At 35.0% G+C, this 20,041-nt stretch overlaps 2 protein-coding genes and 1 pseudogene across 6 annotated transcripts in view; 1 reads left to right on the top strand and 2 right to left on the bottom strand.

The window, feature by feature from the left end:
* Positions 1-20,041, bottom strand: part of SH3GL2 (SH3 domain containing GRB2 like 2, endophilin A1) — a 796,347-nt gene that overhangs the window by 360,690 nt on the left and 415,616 nt on the right. The window lies entirely within an intron of this gene.
* The window catches only part of CNTLN (centlein), a 373,184-nt gene that overhangs the window by 57,468 nt on the left and 295,675 nt on the right, over positions 1-20,041 (bottom strand). The window lies entirely within an intron of this gene.
* LOC126937843 (sorting and assembly machinery component 50 homolog) lies at positions 4,436-5,807 on the top strand (annotated as a pseudogene).

A 20,041-nucleotide genomic window follows, 5' to 3' on the forward strand; every position in this document is an offset into this window, starting at 1 on the left:
TATAAATTGCCTCTACCAGATCTGCATTTTGTAGTTTAACTGACAAGCAAAAAGCCTCTGGCCAGAAGCTTTTGTTTGCTGCTCTCAACTGTAACTGTAGAATCCCAAGAATAGGGTAAATTAGTCTCCCCTGGCCTATTTTCCCTTATTTTCTTATATGGGATTTCATTCACAAACTGCTTTCATTCATGGCACCAACTTGACATTTGCTGGCAGATTTAGATATGGAGTACCTAGATTCAGAACCTGATTCAATACCTATCATTTATTCTTTTTACACATACTATGTAGTTAGCACTATGCTAGTTCTCTGTTTTCAGTAAGAAAAAGGTTATAAATAATCCTTGCCTTTAGGTAGCTACTGGTCTGTAATCCAGAAATACGTAACAATAAACTATAGTAAGTGCTACGAAGAAACAAAACGGGAAGCTGAGGGAACTGCTGCTACCTTCAATTCCTGTCTGGTAAATGCTGACTAGAGCCTGTTTCCCTCCCCATATTCCCCTGATTTGTTCTGTAAAATGTGATCTAGAAGCTAAGTACAGCATTGAATGTACTAGCTTAGATCTATGACCACTCTGCTTTCCAACTTTTACTCAAGAGAAGATAGTTGCCAAATCACTGGTCAGTAAACTGGGGGCAGTCTGAGGACATCAGGCATCCCTTCTCCATCAGGGAGACCTGGTGAACATTTTAATGTTCAGGAACGAAGTATCAGAAAAAATAAAACAAGGCCCTTGGAAAATATTCTTCAGGCCCCATAATGAGAAATAAAGGGCTTAGAAAAAAAGCTGAGAAAATCATTTCCCTAATTACTCCCAAAACAATATATTTTTAGATACTCTCTGATCTTCATGTCTCGGAAGAATAAAATACTCAATATCTGCCTATTCAACGAACATGTTGCTAGTTGTAGCACATGTAAAGAAAATGCTATTGGGTAACCAATCAGTTCAGAAGCAGTGCTCCAAGGGAAACGAATGGGATCGGGTATAGCTCTTCACTTCTAAAATGAAAATGATTCTGACCTACGGTTTTTTTCTGGACAATATCCATCCTACAGCATTCAAAGACACAGTTCAGTCTTTCCCATTTGTTTTTTACCATTGGATTAAAAATTTAAAGTAACGAAACATTTAAAAAATTTGGAAATAGTTGGGATAGTAGAGTCTGAAACATAAAGACACAAAATTCTAGAAAATACAGCCAAACATGAGGTGGAATGCCAGAGACACTGGATCAGAGTTTCTGGGAGGTCTATGCAGGAAATAGCTGGTGGCCAAAGAACACTTTGCAGTCCATGCTGGAGTAACGGTGAGATGCTCAATATTGAAAAAGGTGAATCAGTAACCAGAGTAAAAAGTGAGGCTTACTTGCCATCTATAACAATAATGTACTCTCCATGTTTTCTTTCTCCTTTTGAAAGCCAAAAGGCTTGACAATCCAAGTAGGGAAAAGCAATCATTAAACGAGAATGATCTGTTTCCAATAACTTCTCCAAAATATCTCATCTTAAATTATGCTTAGGACTGACTTAAGACTATTTAATGTTGAATACAGAAATAAGTTCATTTACATTCTCACAATCTGATTATTCCGATTCATAATTAAATAGAGGCAGCAATTTTAAAATCTTATTGTGTTTTTAAAAAATGACAACATAAATTACGTTACCAGAATGTAAATAAATGAGACTGGAGAGAAAATTCTGGCCGGGCGCGGTGGCTCAAGCCTGTAATCCCAGCACTTTGGGAGGCCGAGGCGGGCGGATCACAAGGTCAGGAGATCGAGACCACAGTGAAACCCCGTCTCTACTAAAAATACAAAAAATTAGCCGGGCGCGGTGGCGGGCGCCTGTAGTCCCAGCTACTCAGGAGGCTGAGGCAGGAGAATGGCGGGAACCCGGGAGGCGGAGCTGCAGTGAGCCGAGATCGCGCCACTGAACTCCAGCCTGGGCAACAGCGTGAGACTCCGTCTCAAAAAAAAAAAAAAAAAAAAAAAAAAAAAAAAAAAAAAAAAAAAAAAAAAAAAAAATTCTAATTGAATGGGATATATGTAAATTCTATAGGCAAGAACGCCCTAGAAAGTCACCATAATTTTAATGATATTCTCCCTCCTGTGAATAGAATCAATGTTCTTTTATTGAGAATATTATACTTTTAAAGGGGATAAAATGGAAAGAAATAAAATTCTGTATGTTGTCCAGGTATAGGACTAAATTCACAGTCAATTAAAATGTATGAGTTATCAAGACAATGCCATCATTTTCTATGTCACTAACAAATATTTTCCATATAAGACTTATTTAAAAAGGTAAATAGTTCAGATTAATAACTTCCAAGTTTAGTAACAAGACTTTTAAATTTAAAACATTAATTTTCTTTTGTTAAGATACTTGAGATCACCAAGAGAAAGACTTAAAAAATAAAAACCAATAACCAAAAAAAGATCTTAGGCTGAGACGTAATTATTTATGTAACAAAATTTCTTATGAAAAATCCACTAAGTTACTGCATCACTCATTTATAAACTATTTTCTGACAACTGCAGTTATGAAAGGGCTACACTGTGTTTCACAAAATGTCAAGCAAATGAAGGTAATATAGAGGACTTTTCACCAATGCTTTTGCTAGTAGTTAGACTTCAGTAGCCTTTAGAGACCATTAAGTACCTTTTGGCTAATTGGCCAATGGTAAATTAATCCTCTTTTTATTCTAGCAACACTATTTTAACACCCTTACACTCTGTCAATGCAGAGTCTGAATGACAAAATAATATTGTGCATGAATAATAAGCAGAAAAGTTAAATTAACATTTCATGTTTCACATGCCATACACAGGTGTCAGAAGAACTTCCTTTTTTAAGTCACTGACATTCAACTTTTTTAAACAATCTCATGTTGACATCTTATTGAGGTGAATCTTCCTAATTACTGCTAATTGCCTATCAAGAAAAAAAACTCTTTTCATGAAGTGTAGTTGTCTGGTACAGATGAACCCAGCTCCAGTGTGCACATTAAAGACAAAGCATGACACTTAAAGTGCTACTTTGTTATAAGGTCATACTAAATATGGTTTGCAATTAACAAAGCAGTTTTTTTATGGGTCTGAAAATGCCAATCTGTTTTGATGTGTTCAAATTAGGTTCTATCAGAGAAATATGGATATCCGCATATGGATAAGAGATATGCTACTCTCAATAACATTTACAAGGAGTTAAAGTAATTCAGTGCCCTTATACTTTGTAACATAAGTTCTAGCTAATGTCCAATTAAATAATTATTTTGTAACTATGTTTAAATATTATTTCTCAAAATGAAAATCAACACTATTATTTCAAGTGTCAAATTATTCAAAACAGTTTACTAATACTTTTAATTCTGAAAGACCAAAAATACTCAAAATGTTTAACAAGTACTTTTAATTTATATGAATACTTTTAACATTATATGCCTTTATAGCAAATTTTAACCTATGTGATATTAGCAAGGTAGTTTCTTTCAAAATAATCTGAATAACTAAACGAATGCATTTTAATTGAATTTGTTGACCACATCACTTAAACTTCTGTTCCCACAAGTATGGGGAAAATAATGGATAGTAAAAACATGTTATATGTGAAATTTAGAAAGTTAACTAATATAATTGACTTTCAAGTATTCATGGGAAAAATAAATATTTGTCTATTCACAGAAAAAAAGAGTTTGACTGTTGGTTTGTTGTTATTTCAAATCTTCTGTTTAAGTTACAAGAAGAAAAGCTCTCTTGAAAACTAACTACCAGGTACTAAATAGTGGAACAGATAATGGGAACCAAAAGTATATCCAAAATAATTCATCGTCATCACTACCAATATAATTTCTCAATGTTTATATGGTAATATTATGAGTTAAATCGTAGCCCTCCTAAACACTAGACTTACATATGACATCCTTACTAATGACTATGAGGTTGCAATGCATACCCATTCTGACTTCTTTCCTCAATAGGAAAGAAAGACGATGGTAGTGCTATTTGATATCCTAAAGGAGAAACTGTGCAATGTCTTTCTGAACTCCTCTTTTTTACTCTCCTTTTCCTGCTTAAACTCAGTTAATTCAACATAGAAATAGCTATTCCTCACATGTCCTATATACTATTTACCTCTTTAATTATATTCTTCCTCCACCCTCTTTGTCAATACTTTTTGGTACTGGAGTTGAGTGGCAGCAAGAAAAAAAGAATACACCCCAATTTAAGAGATGATTTAAGTGAATGTCTACTCAGAGAAGCAATTTAAAAAAAAAAGCCAGATCAACAAAAATAATACTTGATGTTTCAGGGCGATGTTAACAGCATTATCTGTATCTAAGTAAAGAACGGCAGCGTCTGCCCTCATAACTGAGGATTGGTCAGGCCTGGGGAGCTCTCTCAGGTGGCAGCAGGAGAAGGAAGTATGAGGACACTGTACACACAGAGTTTGGAGCCTCTTCCACCAAAAGGATCTGGCTTTGCAGCATCAGAAAATGAAACTGAATTTGCTGAAGGTGAAAGTGAAGCCAAACAGGAAATTCTTAAAAACAAAGATTTGGCTGTTCAACATCCCCATTTCGATGGGCTTGGATGGACTAAATAAAGATACTATCACCATTTGTAAAACTGGAGATGTTTTTAAGCCTAAAAACCTCATTGAGGTAATGTAGAACTCTCATGAAGCCCGTGAAAAATTTCTTCATCCAGGAATTTTTTAGACAAGTGGATTTTTTGAGTGATATATGTCAAGGTGACAATGCATTACCAAATGGGTTAGATGTTAGCTTTGAAGTAACTGAATTAAGGAGATTAATGGGCAGTTAAAACACTATGGTTGGAAACAATGAAGGGAGTACGGTACTTGGCCTCAAACTCCCTAATCTTCTAAGTTATGCAGAAAAGGTGACTTTCCATTTTTCCCATGGAACAAAAGAAACTTCCCATGGCCTTTCTTCAAACTATGGCCCAGAAACTTCAAAAGAAATTTATCTGTAAACTTACATAAAGTTACTGAACAGTTCCTTTGGCGCTCACTTTGGGAGATGAACAGAAGATGATCAGCCAAGTAGTCTTCCCATATGAAAGACCAGCCACATCATCAATTGAAAAAGCACGTGGTGAGACCTGGACTGCCACTTAAGAACAGCATCATTTGCTGTTTGAAAGTAAGGCAGACATTCACTTAAATCATCTCTTTCACATGCCATGGTCATCGATTTTCAGAATTCTTTCATCTTACCAAGAAAATGTGTTTTGCTGAAAGTTAACCAGGAACTGACAGGCTACACTGCAAGGGATGTAAGCTTCATCAAAGAAGATTTTGAACTTCAGTTGAATAAACCACTCATATTTGATTCAGTTTTTTCAGCATTTCTCTGAGGTGGGATGTTGGCAACCATGGTGATAAACTGTGAGTCCTGCTGCTAGTTTTACCTTGGGGAACCAAAAAGTGTCCAGGGATTCAGCATGCACAGCACCGCAGCAGAGTGCAGGCGACCACCTAGGTGAAGCAGCACGCTAGGCCAGCGGCCTGCATCTGTATACCCCAACACGTTTAAAGCCAAGCCAATGCAGTTTGGGAGAACTTTTCCAAACACTTTTTCTCAACACAGGAAACCTCTGCAACCTCAACTATGGGGAGGGCCCCAAAGTGTATTCGTGAGCTGGCTGAATGCATCTGCCAGTTTTATGGCACCAGGATTGTCTTAAGGCTTGGCAAGATGGCTCTGTTGGAACTTAATTACTAAATTCCTGTGGGAGTGCAGACAGGCAACAGGATATGTGATAGCATCTAGTTTTGAACTGGTAAGGTTCCTGCAGCTGACACCCCAGCGGGAGAAGCTCTGGGACCCTGACGGCAGTGAGTCACCCACCTTGCAGTTTCTCTCAGAGTAAATGCAGATGAGAGATTCTTTGACTGCAGTCTATGTTAATACCCCATTCACAAATTTTAACGACATACGCACGAAAAAAGGCCATAACTTTTCAAGTACAGTTATAATGATTGAGTTATCAGAAACAGAGACTATCAAATACCTGCGGAAGTCTCATGAAGATTGCTCATTCATCTCTGATTAAACTTGGTTTTCCTAAAAATCAGATTTCAATACTTTGATTGTTTTCCTGTCCTCGTGGTGTGCTATTACAATAGTATTACTTCTTATTTTATGGGTATTTTATTGCTCAAAAAGGCCTTTGTGGACTAGCCAGAGGAAATGAATATCCATGTATAGTATTAAATTGCTCATAATACTTAATTCCTACATAGGCTTCAAAAAGAGAAGCATCAATATTCCTTAGAATAATTTTTGACTTCTAAAAATTTATAATAGACCATGATATATTTCTGAAATTTATCTTTTATAAGATAAAGAATTTCTCAGTAAGCCTCTGAAAAGCATGAATATAGATGTTATTTAAATTACATTTGAATCAGTTCTTAGGAAGACTACATTATCACATTAATCTAAATTAAATATTACCAACTTTGGGGGTTATAGAGTCAAAGGCTAAAGATCATCATTTGCAGCTCCAAATTCATATATTCAAGCTAGTGAAAGATATATGTTTCTTAAATATATCCTAAATATAAATAACATCTTAATACTTAAAAACTGAAATATTTTCATGATAGGGTCAATAGTTAACTGTATGTCTCTCATTGGTTGTACTGTATCTAAGCCTTGAAAATAAAGTACTTGGATGAAAGCCAGTCAAGGAATTTCAAAACCCTGCAACTCATTACAAATTTAACAGCAGCAGTACTAAGTATTCATATGATGTTGATCATTTATAAATATACCCTGCAAAAATTCTCAAGAGAAGTAATAATGTTTTTTTCTATTCCCTGTATAAATTTCATAAGATTCAAGAGAGTGAAAAATGGACATTTTCAGAAAGGACTTTTAAAAATCTTTGGATTTGATGAAATAAAAAGTTACTGATACCATTTAAAATGGGATTTTAAAAACTAAGGACTAACATATGTAAAAATTACCAAAAAAAGTCTTTCATAGTATAGAGTAGAAATTTCTTTTATATAGAAAAAAGACATTTGCAAAGCTTTGACCTATACTATATTATTTAAGGTATTTCTCACAGATTTCACTGAAAAGCTATTTTTTCCAACACACAAAATTCCACATAGGAACTTCTACTATCATCCTTCCCTTCATTTTCTATTCAGGATTGTTTTCTGTTGATCATATTCTTTCAAGTAAAAAGGCTTGACCTAACAAAGTAGGTCACTCAATAAATAAAGTCAAATAAATACCTGACTCTCAGACAGTTATGCTACATCAAGGACAATGATTCATGGAGATCTTTAGTAAGAGGTTAAGTCTGGGTGTTCTTTCATTTTTACTAATCAACCCAGTTGATCTGCTTTTCTTCTAAATCAGTAGTTCTCAAATAGTACATACTATCCCGATGTGTATTTTGGAAATTTGTTGGGGCACTTTTGAGTGCCACAATGATTGGCAACTGAAGTGGGTGACAGCAAAGAATACCTAAGTACTGCAATGTATAAATCAGTCCCGACCAATAGAAACTACTCTGTATCCTGCATGACTCTGAAATTCCGGTCAATTATTCATGTAGGTGAAAATTAACAAATAATGAAATAAATCTAAATCCTAACTCAAAATGACATACAGACAAAGTATTTATATTCCTGTGGTTCTGCAAATTTAACTATCTTGTAAATTAGAGGAAGAGTAGAAGATGAGAATGAGTAGTTCTTTTCTTCTCTGAGGCAAAGCTATAAGAATGTAGGTTTACCACATGGCCAATACACACAGCCAAAGCTGCATGGAGAAAGCTGGTCTGGTCTGGAATGAAGAGATGTGAGATAGAAGCATTAAAAACATTAGGGTGTCTGTTTCCAATTTTCTGTACCTTTACCAAGTCTATAATCTACAGTTCATCCTTTGATTTTGTGGATTTTGTGTTTTTTTTCTTATGTTAGTTTGAAATCTGTTTCTATCACTTGCTATCAAGATAGTCTTGTTAATACAGTCTTCTTAGTAAAGTCCAACAGTCTCTTCTCAGTTTTCTACTATCAGTTCCTCTATGGGATCTGACACTGTTGACCAAAGCCTCTCTTTTTCTTGTTAAAAACTTTCTCTCCCTTGTTTCTTTATTAAAGTACTCAATTTTTCCTCCACGTTCTCTGTACAGTTCTCTGACTCCTCTTTGCCCGTATAGCAGTTAACTCCCCCGAACTTAAGATCTTGCTGCAAAGATTTGTTCCACCTCCAGCATTCTTTCTCTGACCAATGACATCACTAGATTTCCTTCTTCATTTTTAATGAAATATTTCAATATAAAGAAAAATACAATGAATGCCTTTGTATTAACCAGTCAACAAAGAATATATTACCAATACAGTTGAAGCTATGAACATCTCTCCTGACCCACCAGAAATAATCACCATCCTGAATAACTTTGTTGTTTATTTTTCCCTTACCTTTCTTTGTACTTTTAGAATATAGATACATATGGACTCCCCAAACATATAGCAATTTAAAAACACTATTTCACATTTTAACAATCTCTGAAATTGTAATACGACTTCCCTTCCTAGATACCTGCTATTATTTAAACACATTTTTCTGTTAAATTGCATATTCTGTTGATTGCTGGTGAATATGAGTCCTAATATCTCAGTATATTATTGATCCAGCAATCTTGCTGAAATCTCTTATTAATCATAGTAATTTGTCTTGAGATTCTGTGGAGACAAGCATAACATATGGGAACTAATGATGGTTTTGTTTCTTCATTTCTAATAGATTTAACTTTCACTGCTGTCACTTATATTAATGTGCTAGTTAGGTACTCAAGTACAACAGCAAAGACAAACAATGATAGCAGGCATAGAAGTATTCTTCCTGATTTCAAAAAGAATGCATCTAACTTCTATCATTAAGTATGATGGCTAGTTCAGATTTTTGGTACACACCTTTTAACAACTGTTTCAGGTTTCTGGTAAACATCTTTTAACAGAATAAAAAAGTTCCCTGCTAGTCCTAGTTTGCTAAGATAATTTTTATCATGAACAGATATTTAATTTTATCAAAAAAATTTTTTACCTTTTTTATTGTGGTATAAAACATATGAGATCTACTTTCTTAACCAATTTTCAAGTGTACAGTACATAAACTTCCCTCTTACAGCTGCTTATGCTTGCAGCCCATAAATTCAGGTATGTTTTCATTTTCATTTGTCTCAAGGTATTTTTTAATTTTCTTTGTGACATCTTTAACCCATTGGTTGTTTAAGACTGTTTGGTTTAGCTGGGCGTGGTGGCTTATGCCTGTAATCCTAGCACTTTAAAAGGCCAAGACGAGTGAATCACTTGAGGTCAAGAGTTTGAGACCAGCCTGGCCAACACAGCGAAACCTCGTCTCTACAAAAATACAAAAAATTAGCCAGGCATGGTGGCTCGTGCCTGTAATCCCAGCTACTCAGGAGGCTGAGGCAGGAGAATCACTTGAACCCAGGAGGTGGAGGTTGCAGTGAGCTGAGATCATGCCACTGCACTCCAGCCTAGGTGACAGAGCGAGACTCCATCTCAAAAAAAAAAAAAAAGAATGTTTTGGTTAATTTCTACACATTTGTGGATTTTACAGTTGTCCTTCTGCTACTGATCTTTAGTTTTATACCATTATGATCAGAAAAGATACTTTGTATTATTTCAACCTTCTTAAATTTAAGGTTTGTTTTTGGCCTAACATGTAGTCTATCCTGGAAAATGTTTCATGTGCACTTGTGAATAATATATATTCGGCTGTTGTTGGGTAGAGTATTCTCCACACATCCGTTAGGTTCAATTGGTCCACAGTTTTGTTCAAGTTCTCTGATTACCTATTAATCTTGTTCTATCAATTGTTGAAAGTGGAGTGCTTATGTCTCCTATTATTGTGTTGCTGCCTATTTCTCCCTTCAGCTCTGTCAAAATTTGCTTACGATACATACAGGAGTTCTGAGGTTTGGTGCATAAATATTTGTAACTGTTTTATCTTCTAGGTGAATAGGCCCTTCTTTCAGGTGAATGTCTATCTCTTCTAATAGTTTCTGATTTAATATCTGATATTGGTATAGTCACCCCTTCTCTCCTTTGCTTTCCCTTTGTATGGAATATAGTTTTCCATCCCTTCACTATAAGCCTGTGTCATTAAAACTACAGTGAGTCTCATGGAGACAGGATATAGTTGGATTCTGTTTTTGTAATCCATTTGGCAACTCTCCATCTCTTGACTGGGGAATGTAATCCATTTATATTTAATTACGGATGGTGAAAAAATTTCCTATTGCCACTTTGCTGTTTTCTGTCTTATAGCTCTTTTGTCTCTCTTTTCCTCTGTTGCTATCTTCCATTGTATTTCATTGCTGTTTTTTTTTGTTTTTTGTTTTTTTTGTAGTGACATGCTTTGACTCCTTACTCCCTTTCTTTGTGTATCTTCTATAGGTATTTTCTTTGTGATCACCATGGAGCTTACATAACATATATTGTTTATAACAATCTTTTAAGCTGATAACAATGTAACTTCAATCACATACAAAATATTCATACTTTTACTTCTCCCTTCACATATAATTTGGTGAAACAAATTACATCTTTTTATATTATGTATTCATTATCATATTTTTAGTTATGTTTTTAATACCTTTTATTGTAATTTCTACACCAGAATAAAAAGTGATTACACACCACTATTTACCTTTACCGGTGACCTTTATACTTTCACATGCTTTTAAGTATTGCTATTTAGCATCTTTTTGTTTCAACTTGAATAACTCATTTAGTATCTCTTCTAAGAAAGGTCTAGCGGTGATGAAGTGCCTCTACTGTTGTTTGTCTGGGAAAGTCTCTTTCACTTTCATTTTTGAAGACAGTTTTGCCAGACATAATATTTTTGGTTGGCATGTTTTATCTTTTTAAGGTATACACTTCTTTATTTCTTAAGCACGTTTAAGTTGTGCAATTACCATAACAGACTAACTGTAGAGTACTTCTAAAGAAACTCATGCCCATTTACAGAAACTCCTTTCCCATCCCCGGCTCTAGTCAACCACTGAATCCACTTTCTGTCTATGGATTTTGCCTTTTCTGGACATTTTACATAAATAGAATCATATTATATATGGTCTTTTATTATTAGCTTCTCCCACTTGGCAATATGCTTTCAAGGTTCATCCATACTGTAACATATGTTAGCATTTTATTCCCTTTTATTAATGAATGATAATCCACTGTATGGATACACCCCAGTTTTTTCTCCATTTATAAGTTGATGGACCCATAGGCTGTTTCCCCTTCTGGGCTACTATGAATAGTGCTTCTATAAATGAATGTACAAGGTTATTTGGTAACTCTATGTTTCACTTTGCAAGGATCTGTCAAACCATTTCCCAAAATGCCTGTGCCATTTTACATTCCCATAGCATTGTATGAAGGTTACAATTTCTCTATATCCTTATTAACACTTGTTAATGTTTGTCAACTTACTAGTCTCAGTGATCCAGCTTTTGGATTTGTTGATCATGTCCGCTGCATTTTTACTTTCTACAGTATCAACTCTGCCCTTATTTTAATATTTCTTTCTATTTTCTTTGGGTGTCTTAGTTTGGGCTGCTATAATAAATTATCACAGACTGGGTGGCTTAAATAACAAACATTTCTTTATCATGATCTGGATGCTGGGAAGTCCAAGATCAAGTTGTGGGTAGAGCTGGTGTCTGGTGAGGCCATTTTCTTCCAAGTTGGCAGATGGCCATGTTCTCATCTATCTGCACATGGCAGAGAGCAGAGAGATCTACTGTTTCTTCCTCTTTTTTTTTTTTTTTTTTTTTTTTTTTGAGACGGAGTCTGGCTCTGTCACCCAGGCTGGAGTGCAGTGGCATGATCTCAGCTCACTGCAAGCTCCGCCTCCCAGGGTCAGGCCATTCTCCTGCCTCAGCCTCCCGAGTAGCTGGGACTACAGGCGCCCGCCACCACGCCCGGCTAATTTTTTGTATTTTTTAGTAGAGATGGGGTTTCACCGCGTTAGCCAGGATGGTCTCAATCTCCTGACCTCATGATCTGCCCGTCTCAGCCTCGCAAAGTGCTGGGATTACAGGCGTGAGCCACCGCGCCCGGCCTCTTCTTCTTTTTATAAAGGCATTAATCCCATCATGGGGGCCCCACCCTCAAGAACCAATGTAACCCTAATTAATTCTCAAAGGCTCCACTTTTGAAATGATCACATTGGGGGTTATGAATTATGGGGGAACATTTAGTCCACAACACTGGGTTTATTCAATTTCTCATTCTTAAATAAAATGTTTAGCTCTGTGATTTTTAGACTTCTAGTCTTACTACAAGTATTTAAGGACATAAATTTCCATCTGAGTACCACCTTAGCCACATTCTAAATGTTTCAATATGTGTTATTTTATTGTCATTCAATCTGAAGTATTTTTCATTTTCATTTTGTTTTCTTCTTTGACCCATTAGTTTTTAGAAATGCCTCTATAAATTCACATCAGATATTTTTAAGTTAACTTTTTAAAGTATGTTCTACTTCACTTCTGTTAGACAATATTATTCATATGATACAAATCCTTTGAAATTTGTGGAATGTTGTTTTGTGGCCTAATTATGTAAACATTTTTGATAAATACTTAGAGAAAGACTTTTTACTGCCCTGTTAATATATATCTTTAATGACTTTTTATCAGCATTACTTAACAGTACTGATATTATGAATAAATGAATTATTTATTTTGAGCCTAAGTTATTATGTGTTTATATTTTAGAGGCGCTCTGCTCACTTTTCCAGCAAAGCTCCTCAAAATAACTCTAAAATGTATGCATATTTAATTATATCCTCCAATTCCTCTCTTTCTGTTCCCATTCCTCAATTCCTCCCATGAACTCATTCTAATAAGCAGCAGTTGGCATAGAGAATGATAAAGTATATCATTCCCTTCTTGATATACTTTAATCATTTGGCTTCTAAGATACTCCTTTCTCTTGCTTTTCCCTTTCACTGGCTCTCCTTTCTGGTTGTTTCTCATCTGTCCAACTTCTAAATACTGGAGGGCCTAGAGCTCAGATCTTGGACCTTATCTCTTTTCTACCTATCTCCACACCCTTGGTGATTTCATTCACCTTCATTGTTAAATGCCATCTACATACTCATGGCTGCAAAATTTGTATGTCTAGGCCAGGCCTATCCCATAAATTTTAAACTCATATCCTGCTACATACATGATATCTCCAGTTCACTAACAAATTACCACCTGGCTGCAAACGATAAGCTGTTGTTGATTTTAGATCCTAAGGATTTAGTTTCTTTCTTTTTTTTTTTGCAAGTTCTAGTATGCATTTGTGAGGCTCTTTTTAATATTTTATTCAACTTTCTTGGTATTTTCTCACCACAATATTTAGTATATTACATTGTCACAAATATAATTCTTCTATCATCAACTTTCTACTCCCTTTGTTAAAAACCTGAAAAATATCTTAAATACCTCTTTTTTCTTTACCTTCCCATATGCAGTTAGTCATCAAACTTTTTGTGTTATAACACTGCAAAGTCTCTTGTTTTTTAAAAAACTTCCTATTTCTATTAATATTGTGTAGATCTCTTCCTAATCATTCCTTGATATTTAAACAATAATTTATCTAGCTGCTTGCATTCAATCTCTAGTCTCTCCAGCCTTGGTCTCAGTCCTTATTCTACGTCAGAATCACCTGAGAACTTTAAAAAACTACCAAGGTACAGGGCCTAACTCTTAGATATTCAAATTTAATTGGTGTAGGGTGAGGTCTTGGTACAACTAGTTTTCAAAGTTCCCCAGGTGAGGATAATAAGTGGTCAGGGCTGAGAACCACAGGCAAACCAGATTATTCACTATTCTCAACAAACTGCTATGTCAGTTAGACGTCTTTTCAAGCTTTCTTTTCTTCTAATGACTTTGCTTAATGCACACAACTTCCAAAATTATACCAAACCTTAAGGTTAAGTCCAAATACCACTCCTTCAAAAGCCTTAATCAAGAATGACAACAATGAATGACTCTCTCTCTCCATATGCATTTAAACATCCATGGTATACATACACATGCACACATATACATATGTATCTCTATACCTCACAATTTCCTTTTGTTATTATACACATGTTCAACTCTGTTATTACAGGGGACAAGGATCATATTTAATTCATTGTTGAATATCCCATTATTATAACACTTTACATGTGTTAGGTACATTAAACTAAATTGAATTGTAACAAACATACCTATCCATGTGCATACCAATATTCTAGTCATTTAAAACCAAACTCTAAAATATATGCCTAATTAAATATTATATCAATTAAATAGTGATAAATATGCTATAATTTTTCACTTCCTGAAATATTGATACTGATGAGACATACCTACCTGAAAGTATGTTGATGTAAAAAATGAGGACACTACTAGAAATATAAAATTATGCTATATATTATAACACTGCTTTATTTTAAACAGAAAAGAAATTTCTAACTGATGCTATTCAGGTCACATATTCTCATATTAATATTTTCTTCAGTAAAATAAATGAATCTGAAAAGAGTATAAGAAGTACAATTTTATAGTACACAGTGTTCTAAGTGGTAATAATAGTTTCCTACAAAGTCTAATATAGGACACAGACATTCTGTTAACAAATACCACTTGCTTCATCTAGAATAGAAGACAGGACATAGGAATAAGACAGTCACGTCCAATTCCACATGGATTCTCAGCTCTGATCCTGGGTTTTGCACAGTTTACCTTGCGAACATGATCCAAGTGACATTTTGCAAATTCCTGGATAAATGTTGCTACACTCTGCTAGGAGAGAGACAGGCTATGTCATGCACAGATCAATAACAGCACTGTGTTTCATCAGCCTCAAAATCAAAAGTGCTTCATCTGGCAAAAGCCATGGCCCTAGAGAATCTGACGTATATAAACTGAATACCCTACAAGGAATGTGTACTACACAAACCTATTGGGGTAAGGTAAAAGAAAACTCTGGAGATTAGCAATAAGGTACAAAAAAAGTAGTTTTCTACTTCATTATTACTAGAAGTGTGAACACAGATCACAAAAATGGAAATGAGGCTATTTAAAATTCTGCAATTCTTGACAGGAAAAAAATGGCCCCAGTACAGTGTAATATCTTTAATCTTTCAAATAAGAATTCTGTAAAGAAATATAAACCAAGGACAAATACAAGTTTGGATACAATAACAATCACATAACTCCAAATACATAAATTTTTAAAATGAAGATCCATGAAATAAGGCCCTTTTCATATTAAAGAGTTTGCTAAACGTCTCTTCAGATTTAGTAGTTTTCATACTCAATGTTTATATGCTACATCAACTAGAAAACTCAAGGCATTCGTTGAATGGGCTGTGTTCTGTTGTTTTTATTCCAAATTCTGACACTTGGCAAAAGTCTTTTACTTGAGGCTTGATTAAACTAATTTAAGATTATTTGGTTAATGTAATTGGACAACATATGAAGAAAACTTGAAAACTCAAATTCTAAAAAGGAAACTGCTTTAAGATTGCTATTGCCAAAAAAGTTTCTGAGGCAAAATGTGCTATTGCAGAATTTAGCTGGATCTGACTCAGATGGTAGGGGAATCAATAATTCATCAAGAAATCAGAAAAGACAATGATGTTTAATCATAAACTAAACAGCAGTATATGTTTATAACATTTTTTATGAATATTGAGAAAACATGTAATATTTATCAAATTATGGCATGGGCACTATAGAAAACATACAAAATTAGGTAAAGCATATTCTTGCTTTTAAATTGTTTATAATGTAAAAGGTAAATAAATATCACAAAAGGAGGCTAGACCACTACTTGGATAAGAATAAGGAAATATATTTATTTGTTTTTCTTGTATCCCCTAGCCTAGAGGCACAGCCACATTCTAATATAAAGATATGGAAATACCAGCTGGGTGGACGAGGGCTAGGGAATTTGTTACCTTGACAGGTCAGATGGGAAGTGTGCCCACAAAAAAGGAGCTACCCTGGCCAGGCGCAGTGGCTCACACCTGTAATCCTAGCACTTTGGGAGGCCAAGACAGGTGGATCACCTGAGGTCAGGAGTTTGAGACCAGCCTGGCCAATGTGGTGAAATCCTGTCTCTACTAAAAAGACAAAAATGAGCTGGACGTGTTGGCATGCACCTGTAATCACAGTTACTCAGGAGGCTGAGGCAGGGGAATCCCTTGAATCCGGGCTGGGCAGAGGTTGCAGTGAACTGAGATCGCGCCATTGCACTCCAACCTGGGCAACGAGAGTGTAACTCTGTCTCAAAGAAAGAAAGAAAAAAAAAGAGCCACCCTTTAAGTACTCTCACTACCCTTCATAGTCTAAGGTCGAATTCCACTTCGTATTTCAAAATGCTCCTCCTACCATCTTTTAATCATAGTCTTAACAGCCATTGTGACAGTGCATTATCTTAAAAGTTTAAAAGGTACCACTTTTGGAGGCGTAGTTATACCACTGGAATGCAAATGCAGTATAAAAATAAATTCATAAAAATAACACAAGTCCAGAAAGCATTATTGGAACAGTAAGGGCTTTGTAGAAACTATAAAGCAGATAAGACCAGAATGAGTGCCTCTCTTTCCAAAAATATCTCTTAGAAACAAACAACAACCAAAAAAAAAAAAAAAAAAAAAAAAAAAACCCCACTGATTATTCCTGGTAGAACTCTAGGCACTAAGCTCCAGAACTGAGGCAAAGTGGGGCAGAAATAAGCCCAGAGTAATTAATTATTCAGACAGTTTCTCCAGTCTCATCAGTCAGGAAGAAAAAATATTATCTCTGCAATATAGAATACATTCTTAATAACTTGTTTTTGGAGAAATCAAAATTTAAGTAATGGACTACTTTTAAAAGTCAACTTTTAATAACTAAAGACAAAAAAATATTGAAAGTAGCCAGACAGAAATAATGCATTACTTATAGGGATATGCTAATTTGAATGACAGTAGATTTCTTAACTGAAACTATGGAGGCCAAAAGAAAAGTGGCACAACTGTTTTTCAAAACAACACAACAACTTTTTTTTTTTTTGTTAAAGAACTGTTGTCTGCAAATTCTATATCCTTCAGGAATGAAGAGAGACTTCATAGACAATCTATTAAGTGTGCTATATCACTACACTTAAAAAAATACATACCTTAATTAAAAATACTTAATTGTTAGCAAATACTATAGAACACTCTATTCAACAGCAGCTGAAATCTTAATTTTGTTCAAGTTCCCATGAAATATTCAACAAGATAGACCATATCTAGACCATAAAACCAACCTCAACAAATTTGGAAATATACATAGACTAGCCTCTGGTCATAATGGAATAAAACAAAAATTTGATAACAAAAAAGGAATAGGAAAATCTGTAAACATTCATAAATTAAACAATATATTTTTAAATAATACACACATCAAAGAGGCAGATTCAGAGAAAATTTAAAAAGCAATAATGTAATGAAATATAAAATATAGTATATCAAAAGAATACGGGATGCAGCTAAAGCAGTGATAGAAGGGAAATTTATAGCACTAAACAGTTATATCAGAAAAGAGAATTCTAAGATCTTATAGCAAGCAGTTAGAAAAAGAGCAAAATAAACCCAAAGCAAGCAAAAAAAAAAGGAACTAATAAAGATAAAACAAGAAATAAATAAAACTGACAACAGAAAAACAAAGCAAATCAATGAAACAAAAAGCTGGCTCTTGAAAAATCAATAAAATTGTTGTCTCTAGCAAGAGTAAGAAAAATAAAAAGAGAGAAGACACAAATCCTCTTACCAGAAATGAAACAGGGAATATCACTACAGATCGTGCAGTTAGATAATCTAATAAGAGAACAGTATCATTAAGTAGAGTTTACCTCCAGAAAATAAGAATAGATCAGCATAAGGAAACCTATTAATGTAATTCACTATATCAACAGAGTAAATTGGGGGAAAACTCTTATTATCATCTCCATAAATTTCAAAAAGTTATTTAACTAAACAATTTTTCTTAATTAAAAACTCTTACTGGCTGGGCATGGTAGTTCATGCCTATAACCCCAGAACTTTGGGAGGCCAAGGTGAGAGGACTGCTTGAGGTCATGTGTTCAAGACAAGCCTGAGCAACAAAGCGAGATCCCATCTCTACAAAACATTTTTTTAAATAGTTGGGCATGGTGACACACACTCAGCAGTTTGAGGTTACAGTGAGCCATGATCACGTCACTGCACTCTAGCCTGGGCAACAGAGCAAGACCCTGTCTCAACAACAACAACAACAACAACAAAAACAAAAAAAAGAAACAAACAAAACCACCGCAAACTTTTAGAAAGCTAAAAATAGGGCTGGGCATGATGGCTCACGCCTGTAATCCCAGCACTTTGGGAGGCTGAGGTGGGTGGATCACATGAGGTCAGGAGTTCGAGACCAGCCTGGCCAACATGGTGAACCCCTGTCTCTACTAAAAAATACAAAAATTAGCCAGACATGGTGGCAGGTGCCTGTAATCCCAGCTACTCAGGGGGCTGAGGCAGGAGAATCGCTTGAACCTGGGAGGCAGAGGTTGCAGTGAGCCAAGATTGTGCCATTGCACTCCAGCTTGGAAAACAGAGCAGCGAGACTCCATCTCAAAAAAAAAAAAGAAAGCTAAAAATAAAAGAAAACTTTCTTAACTTGATATGTTATCTATCAAAATGTACAGTAAGCATCATACTTAAAGCTTAACCTTAAAGACAGTTATAAGTCAAGCTATTTATCACTTTTTTTACTCTTTAATTTTATTATATCTCAGATCACTTTTACTCTAATCAAAGAGTTTCCTTTAAAGAGGAATTTAGTGGAGAATAATGTTAGATTTGGAGGTTAGACATTTTTTTTCTGATCCTAATCTTTTTTTTTTTTTTTTTTTTTTGGAGACAGAGTCTTGCTCTGTCACCCAAGCTGCAGCGCAGTGGCCTGATCTCAGCTCACTCACTGCAACCTCTGCCTCCTGGGCTCAAGCGATTCTCCTGCCTCAGCCTCCTGAGTAACTAGGATTACAGGCACATGCCATCATGCCCAGCTAATTGTTTGTATTTTTAGTAGACACAGGGTTTCACTATGTTGGCCAGGCTGGTCTCAAACTCATGACCTCAGGTGATCTGCCCACCTTGGCCTCCCAAAGTGCTGAGATTACAGGCATGAGCCACCACACTTGGGCAGATCCTCATCTTAAGAAATATTTTAACAGAGAATATGATGCATTTTATTTCAGCACACACTGAAGATCTATTCCACTGTCTTACAGTTTCTACTATTGCTTTTGAGAAGTCAGTTGCCATTCTAACATCTCTTGAAAAAACAATTTTCACCATTTAATCTCCTATCCTTCAGGAGTCCTAATTAATGATAGACCCTCTTTTTACCTTCATAACTCATATATCTTCTGTGTTTTTCATTTGTCTCTATGCCATATTCTGAATAAATTATTCTATCTATCATCTAGTCAAGTAATTCCCTCATCCAGTTAACTAATTCTGAAGCTCTCTCCCTGTATGTAATTATAGTCAGTGAACTTTTAATTTTACTTATTGTATGATTTCACTTCTAAACACTCTCTATGGTTTTCAAATATCAGGCCACTTGTAATTTCTTGTGCCTTACAAATATTTTTTAGCATGTTGGCTGATAATTTAAGCTGTCATTCATTCATTCCATTGAAGGTTTTTTGTTTTTTGTTTTTTTGGTGCCTTGATAAATTTTACTTTTTGTCTTTAGTGGTCTGCTATTTCCCCCAATTTCTCCAGGTTTGGATTTACTTCATTTCATTCATGTTTCAAAGTACTGGGTCTCTCACATTGATAAAAGATCATCATAAGGATGAAAATAAATTTACCTTAAAACTAATGATTTAATATGGAAAACAAAAAGGCAGCAATTCTACTATTTACACAGAATGTAGAGGAATACTTTTGCA

This window comes from Macaca thibetana, chromosome 15 (assembly GCF_024542745.1).
Source record: "Macaca thibetana thibetana isolate TM-01 chromosome 15, ASM2454274v1, whole genome shotgun sequence".
Lineage (NCBI taxonomy): Eukaryota > Metazoa > Chordata > Mammalia > Primates > Cercopithecidae > Macaca > Macaca thibetana.